This window comes from Paramisgurnus dabryanus, chromosome 4 (assembly GCF_030506205.2).
Source record: "Paramisgurnus dabryanus chromosome 4, PD_genome_1.1, whole genome shotgun sequence".
Classification (NCBI taxonomy): domain Eukaryota; kingdom Metazoa; phylum Chordata; class Actinopteri; order Cypriniformes; family Cobitidae; genus Paramisgurnus; species Paramisgurnus dabryanus.
Genome location: NC_133340.1, coordinates 46,177,431 through 46,185,758, shown reverse-complemented (window position 1 = coordinate 46,185,758; position 8,328 = coordinate 46,177,431).

Below are 8,328 nucleotides of genomic sequence, written 5' to 3'. Positions count from 1 at the left end.
AGAACATCGGATGAGAGAATGACTCCGCCTTTACTATTTGTCTAACCGCAGAAGAACAAGAACGTCAGATCAGAGAACGACTCTGCCTTTACTGCTGTAAACCTGGCCATATACTAGCAACCTGTCCGGTGCGACCAACCCAAACTCGCATAGGCAGGCTGAGTGCCTCTTTCCCTTCTAACGCTTTTTACTGTCTCGAGGTTCCTGTGACCATGAAAGTTCACAACCAACTGTTAACCACTAAAGCCTTGCTGGATTCTGGGGTGGCTGGGAATTTCATTGATATTGAAATTGTGAAGTCCAATGCTATATTATTAATCCCCTGCTCATCTCCTCTGACTGTTGCAGCTCTAGACGGACAAAGTACAAACAAATAGTTTGCTGGAGTGCTACATGACAAACCAAATGTGTAACTGTGTCTGCAGAATTATCTCTTTGTACGACTCAAGTGACCCCTGTGATTCCCATACAGAAAATGTACCCAGTGAGTACCACAATTTGGCTGTTGCCTTCAGTAAGATTCAGGTCACTCAACTTCCACCACACCAACCAATTTGTTACCTGGCACTACACCACCCAAAGGACAGATCTTTCCACTCTCTGAAACAGAAACAGGCTATGAAGAAGTATATTGACAAATAGCTTGCAAAAGGTTTTATTTGTTCCTCAACCTCACCGGCAACAGCTGGGTTTTTCTTTGTCGAGAAGAAAGATGGTGGGCTACGTCAATATTTTGATTATCAAGGGCTCCACAAGATCACTGTGAAGTTTCGATATTCACTACCTCTAGTCCTAGCTGCCTTGGAACAACTTCGCAATGCCAGAATATTCAGTAAACTAGACCAATGCAACACTTACAACTTAATCCACATTCGCGAGGGTGATGCATGGAAAACAGCGTTCTCCACTGCCGACGGTCACTATGAATATTTGGTGATGCCCTTCGGATTATCAAACTGTCTGTAAATTTCAAAACGTTTATCAATGATGTCTTTAGGGACATGCTGAATCAGTTCGTCATTGTGTATATTGACGAAATCTTGATTTATTCGGATTATCTCGAGCAGCATACCCAACAAGTCCGGGCAGTGTTACAGAGACTCATCCAACATCAACTTTACGCCAAAGCTGAAAAATGTGAATTTCACCAGACATCCACTTTGTTCCTGGGGTACGTCATCAGTCCTGAAGGTGTGGCCATGGACGACAAAAAGGTACAAGCTGTGTCAAATTGGCCCAAACCTCAGTCAGTGAAAGAACTACAAAGCTTGCTCGGCTTTCTATCAACGAATCATCAGAAATTTCAGCATCATCGCTGCACCACTATCGTCCCTAGTACGGAAGGCTTGTCACAAGTTAACCTGGTGTCCTGACATTGACCAAGCATTTGAAGATTTGAAAGCATTATTTACCTCTGCCCCTATTCTTCATCACGCCGATCCAGAACGATCTTTCGTAGTTGAAGTGGATGCATCCAGTTAAGGGATTGGGGCCATACTGTCTCAGAAAGAAGGTGATCACCTGAAAATATACCCTTGTGCCTTCTTTTCTAGAAAACTAAATTCAGCAGAGCGTAATTTAGATGTGGGAAACCGATAATTACTGGCAGTGAAGGCAGCATTAGAGGATTGGCGGCACTGTCAAGAGGGCGCCAGGCACCCATTTACCATTCTGACCGACCATCTTAACCTCGAGTACCTAAAATCAGCCAAACGTCTTAACCCCAGGCAAGCAAGGTGGTCTCTATTATTCCTCGTTTCCAGTTCACCATTACATATCGCAGACGCTCTCTCTCGACAGTTTGATTCGGTGCCTCAGACCTACAGTACTGAACCCATCATCACTCCCTCATTTTAGCTCCGGTACAATGGAAAATTTTTCATGAAATAAATTAGGCAAACATCCTCAACCCACCACCTACAGACTGCCCTACTGGTCACACATTTGTTTCACCTAACTACAGACATCGAATCATTCAGTGGGTAGTGTACACAATTCTAATACCTTCGGCCACCCAGGTGTTAATATCACACTCCAAATACTTAGAAACAAGTTTTGGTGACAGGCCATGTATACTGACATATCCACATTCATTGATGCTTGCACCACCTGTGCAACCAATAAATCTCCCCGTCAAGCCCCCTCCAACCTCTCGAGATACCACAGAGACCTGGTGCTAATGCTGGTTTGGTCCTTGTTTAGCTGGTGCTAATGCTGGTGCTGATGCTGGTTTAGCTGGTGCTAATGCTGGTGCTGATGCTGGTTTAGCTGGTGTTCACTAGCAAACCAGCACCAAAACACAACATATGCTGGTCTTGCTGGTATGCTGTTTTTTAGCAGGGCACTAAGTGCAAGTTGTCAGGCTTTTATTTTGCTGGAATAAATGCAATAACAAAATATTAAAACCATATCAGAATGCCCACAATATACACAAATATCACTGCATAACATATGCACATAGTCCTATAGGGTGACCCGAATAGTCTAAGATTTGATGCTTTGACAGGAGAAGCCTGATTCGACTACTGCACAGTCGAATCGTCGCAAATGTGTTATAAAATGAGGATCATTTAATTTTGGCTGTATAAGAGTGCACATTATCTGATTTCACATATAACAGCTTTCTCCCAATATAAAAAATATACAGCCTATTATGATAATTCTAAGTAAATAATATGTGAAAAAGTAGCTTTCAATAAATATTTTTAAAGTCTGTTAATAGCCTAAATCCCGTGACAGGGCTACACGTCTATATTCAGAAATTCAAGTCTCTTTGTTTCTGCAATTTAAAAGACAAAACAGGCAATTCTATACTTTCGTTATTTTAAAATTTATTTTAATATTTCTTTGTTTTTATTTAATTTATAGATTATTTAGTGTTATCTGATTAAACTATTTGTGGCTTGTGTTTTATTCCCCTGCGCATTAGGCATTTTGCACCCATGTTCTGCACCTTATTGATTCTGACTTCATATTGTTTTTATTTTTTATTAATTATAAAGGTAAATTCTGATCTAATTTAAGTTCTGTAAGTTTTGGATTGCTTTCCGTTGTGTCGATGTTACGCTGTTGCATGCTGTCACATTCAATTTAGCCGAACGCGCTAGGTGTTCTGCGTGATCATATTTAGGCGTTCATCAAACTAAACATCAAAAAACAGATTTTTTCGACAAGTATAAGTTTTCAAATGTATTTAAAAAGGTTGCTTAACTTGTCAAAAGTTGAGCTACAAAACAGGTAAGCCGTTTTTTTTTTTTCGGTGATGACACCGAATATAAATATCTCTACCGAATCTGACACAATTGTCTCTCTTGTGATTTAATAATATGGTCGGTGTTAACTTTCAAATGATAGAAGAGAGATTCCTGAAACAAATGTTATAACAAACATCAGATGTTTCAAGTGAATACAGAGATGATCAAAGTGAAAGTAAGCAATCAGATATTTCTGTGCAAAATAATAAAGCATAGTGTCTATGAAATGATTAATTTCAGTGTTTTCTTGTTATAAATGAACCGTTTAAGGAATTGTATATAAAGCTTAATTTACAGTAACAAATTATATGTAATTTCTCGTCTTTTATTTCCTTGCCACGCTAAATCTCAAAATGAAATAAGATCGTTGAACTTAGCCGTGGCTTCCGAGGCAGAATCTAATTTGTTATTTATTAGATTTAGTTATCAAAAATGTTTTGTGTAATATCTTTGTGTGCTGTTCTGTACATCTTGGCTTTAAAATGTTACGAGGAATCATCTAATGAACACGTTGTCTTTCATATTAAGATAAAAACGCGTCCTCAGTTTCGTCTTTGTTCATCAGAAATGCAATAATGGATATTTCAGACAGAAATTTTAAAAAGCTCACTAATGATTGCAGGGTAGCCTACAGTAAGTGAGAGATTTTCTTGCGCAGGAACTGCATTCACGCACGGACATTCAAAGCAAAGCGATTAAGCATAATTTTAAAGGGAGTATCAACTTTTTATAAAATGCGGTCTTTATTTTTTTCCGGCATCTCGGGGCCCTTTCCAGCCCGAGGCCCTGGGCTTAAGCCCAGGTAAGCCCATGCATTAATGCGGCCCTGCCTGCGAGTGGGGTGGTGGGCGGGAAAATTCAAACTGAATGTGACGAAACGGTTTGTTACGTCACAACGGAGCTGAGTTTTAACTAGCGCAATCTGAGACTCAAGGCAGAGGACATTCAGAAACCTGTATCTCACTCAAAACAGCATGGATGGATTTTTTTCCAAGTTTGTATGCGTGTGGGAGCATCAGAGACACAAATGAACAGCCCAAAACCCAGAAAAAGTTAGTTTTTCATAATACGGGCACTTTAATACCTTCATGATATCTGACTTCCACAGGCCTCATCCGGAAAGGTCAACCTCTCGTGCCCGAGGCCGGCCGAGGAAGAACCCTGCCCGCGTCTGGAGCCGCTCGCGGGGGGGGGGCCTCTGTTATGTATGTCAGGGCTAACGCCCACGGTGTTCAGTCATCTCAATAGCCCTGAGTCTGTGTTACAAGTGCACTGTTCTCTGCAGCCTTGTAATTCATTGTGTTTTTCAAATACATAATTTCCAATCCAAATTAAATACAGAAATACAGTTATAGCTATAGCAGGTTTTTTACACCAGCCAGTCAAACATGTTACTGGAATTTTTGCAAACACGTTTCTCTGAAATGGGACAAAATTGAACCAGGAGACTTTGTCACAAGACACAACAGATCTCACAAAGCCCATTTCAACACGTAACTCAATTTTGAACAAATGTGTAGTTACTGCACTTTGGCTTTGTAGGGCAGAGCAGCCTAAACAATTATGATTTTTGCCATAATCGTGCAGCCCTACCATAATGTATTTTAATATTATTCAATTTAACTTATTCAAAAACTACAGAAAGGAAACAAATGTGTTTGTGTTTCCCCCTATATTGCTTTTTTTTAATTGTGGGTTTTGAGATTACCTGTTGATTACCTACAATATTGATACAGTTTGGAAACCCCTGATATACAATACACAAGCAAGATTTATCAAGTATACAGGGGAAACAGATGCAAAAATAAAAATCTTTTTAGTACTTAGATCATGTATATTGCCAAATAACGTAAGATATAGACTTTAAAATTGTTAGATAATGTTTAATCCCCTGGGGTCCAAAAACGCGGCGCCACGTTTGACGTGTTTTCTCCTTATAGCAGAATCAACTTAAAATACTACATCATTAATAATCATACGCTTACGTGTTTGAAATCATTTAAAACTGTGAAGGGTCTTCTTTAATTTGTTAACATTCACAATTACAACAGATCTTTTGTTGTGTTTTTGTCAAATATAGAAAATAAACAGGGTGCGCAATTCAGACATTTCTGTCTCCGTCAGCTGTCTCTCAAAACACTTACAAAAATCAATTGAAACTCAGCAAATACTCGTCACACAAACATGATACACATATCCAAAGAAAGCCTGAAATGACTACTTTTAAACAAGCTAATTATAATCGAAATAACAAAATACTGCCTGTTTATATAATCTGCATTAAAGTAAAGAGAGTACAGTTTTTCCTGGCTGAGCTCATTATCTCTAATGCGATCACGCCCAGAGGTGGTACCCGCTGTTGACATGGTAATGAGAGGACGAGCAGTTCAAACCTTAACAAACAAAACGTAAAGTTTTATCAGATTTAAAGACTTTACCGCATTTTTGGATGATAAACTTTATACAAACATGTGAGGAATATCTTCATTTATGTCTGGACATTGAGGAAGAGAAGCGTTTATCTTTAACGTTACCTAAGAAGAAGGACAATGGAAGACACACTGGAGGAGGATATATTCCAGAAAGTAATTTATCCTCATTTATATTTGCTATCATCTAATATGCTTATGGCTTGTGCAGTTCAGCCTACATAAGCGACCTCAGCAGACTGCGTGCTTCGGATTGAAAAACTTGCGCATTGTTTACAAACGAGGACGCGTGATCTCACGTAATGGCGGATAACTATATCATGCCGTACAGTGTTAGACACAGTTATTCATTTTCGTATCCTTCATGGCAACTTTCAGTAAGGCTGCACTGCCAAAGTGTGTGCTGTAATATGATCCATATATTGTTAACATGCTTGTTTACAAACGAGGATGCGTGAAGTCATGTAATGGCGGATAACTATTACATGCCGTACAGTGATAAACACAGTAATTCACTGTTGTATCCTTCATGGCAACTTTCAGTAAGGCTGCACTGTCGGATCTTTAAGTGTGTGCTGTAAAATGATCCATATATTGTTTACATGCTTGTTTACAAACGAGGACGTGTGATCTCACGTAATTGCGGATAACTATAACATGCCGTACAGTGTTAAACACAGTAATTCACTTTCGTATCCTTCGTGGCAACTTTCAGTAAGGCTGCACTGCCAGATCTTTTAAGTGTGTGCTGTAATATGATCCATATATTGTTAACATGCTTGTTTACAAACAAGGATGCGTGAAGTCATGTAATGGCGGTTAACTATTACATGCCGTACAGTGATAAACACAGTAATTCACTGTCGTATCCTTCATGGCAACTTTCAGTAAGGCTGCACTGCCGGATCTTTTAAGTGTGTGCTGTAATATGATCCACATATTGTTTACATGCTTGTTTACAAACGAGGACGCGTGATCTCACGTAATGGGGGATAACTATAACAAGCCGTACAGTGTTAAACACAGTAATTCACTTTCGTATCCTTCATGGCAACTTTCAGTAAGGCTGCACTTCTTTTAAGTGTGTGTCTTTTAAGATCTTTTAAATGTGTGGTGTAATATGATTCCATATATTGTTTACATGCATCGCGCACAATGCGCTTTACACGCGACACCGTTTTTTATGAGCGCCGCGTTGTTTACGCGGAGACGCGAGCTCGCGCACATGGACGCCATATGCGATGTGTTTTTAAAGTTCATACGCGCTTACAGAAAAGCGCTAAAAACAGAAACTAGAGGATCAGTCGATGGGCATCTGAAAACAGTCATCTGCAACAGCTTTTTATAAAACTAATCACTGCAGATGTTTATCTGAGATGTTCTGAATGCAGTTTATGTACATGATAGTTTATCTGAATGTAGTGCCATCAGTGATATTTACCCATCACTTATGTATGTAACATAGCTTATGTGGTATTTCTGTGGACAATTTATGCTAACAGCTGTTTATAACTCTCTTACAGGTCTGCATCTCTCTCATCAGAACAAAACTATGAAGTGGAAAAACGTATTCACACTTTTTGGACATAAAGTTAAATGGTAACATGAGCCACACGTTTACAGCTCTGTTGTGTATCAGTTTCTTAGTTTATACAAGTTAAGTTTTTGAATAGGGTTTGTTTCCAAATAAACTGAAAATGTCCCACTGACCTTCATTTCTATTTTGATTATATTGTTAACTTCTTAATAAACCTCAAACAAACATGTATACATTTATTTGTCCTCACATTCTTTACTGTAGTTCCCTTTCACATTCCTGCCTCAATATGCAGCTCATTATGCGAGTCTTTTGTTTGCTAACTGTCAATCAATCCTTCTCACATACGGACCCTCTAAACAAAAGGTGTCTTACAATTTCTAAATCAATATATTGTTTTATGTAAATGAGTAGGCAGAATTATTTTCACATCATTTTAAAGAAAAATCTCTAGACTACTAGATTCTGTTTAGAAAAGTCTTGTTAAAACATGTTTAGTATGGGTTTTGTGAACTTATATCAGTGACTTAAAAATGTTGCTTTTTTAAAAACCACGCATAAACATTTTTCTCTCAAAAATACAAACATGTACATACATGTAGCTCATATAATATTGTAGCCCAGTTTGTGCTAAACGCAATGTTATGAGAAACTTGCCTTTATTATGTTTTAAAGCAATTGATAAAAGACAAAATGTAAGAGCATGTCAACACCTCTGACAGTGTCCCAAAATGGTTGGACCCCAGAGGGTTAAAAGATTTTTGTTACTCTTGAAATTGATAATGAATAATGAATATTTATAGACGATTCATTGTTACATCTATGACTTAGATTTTAAAAAAAATATGATTTCTAGATCCTTTTCCTTTTAGAAGCACACTCAAATATAGACGCGTCTGAAACAAAACTCGTGTTCACAGGCGAGCATTTTGAAAAGCAGAAGAAAGCTTCGCATCCTGCGTATCCATACGTTTTAGATGTTAAAGGAACCTAATGCAAGAATTCTTTGGAAAAGTGGAAACAATCAGTTTGGACCTAAAGCGGTGCCGACATCTCCCACCTGCAAATAAAAGTGAGGCTGGATAATATTGTGAGTGATGGCAGCCTA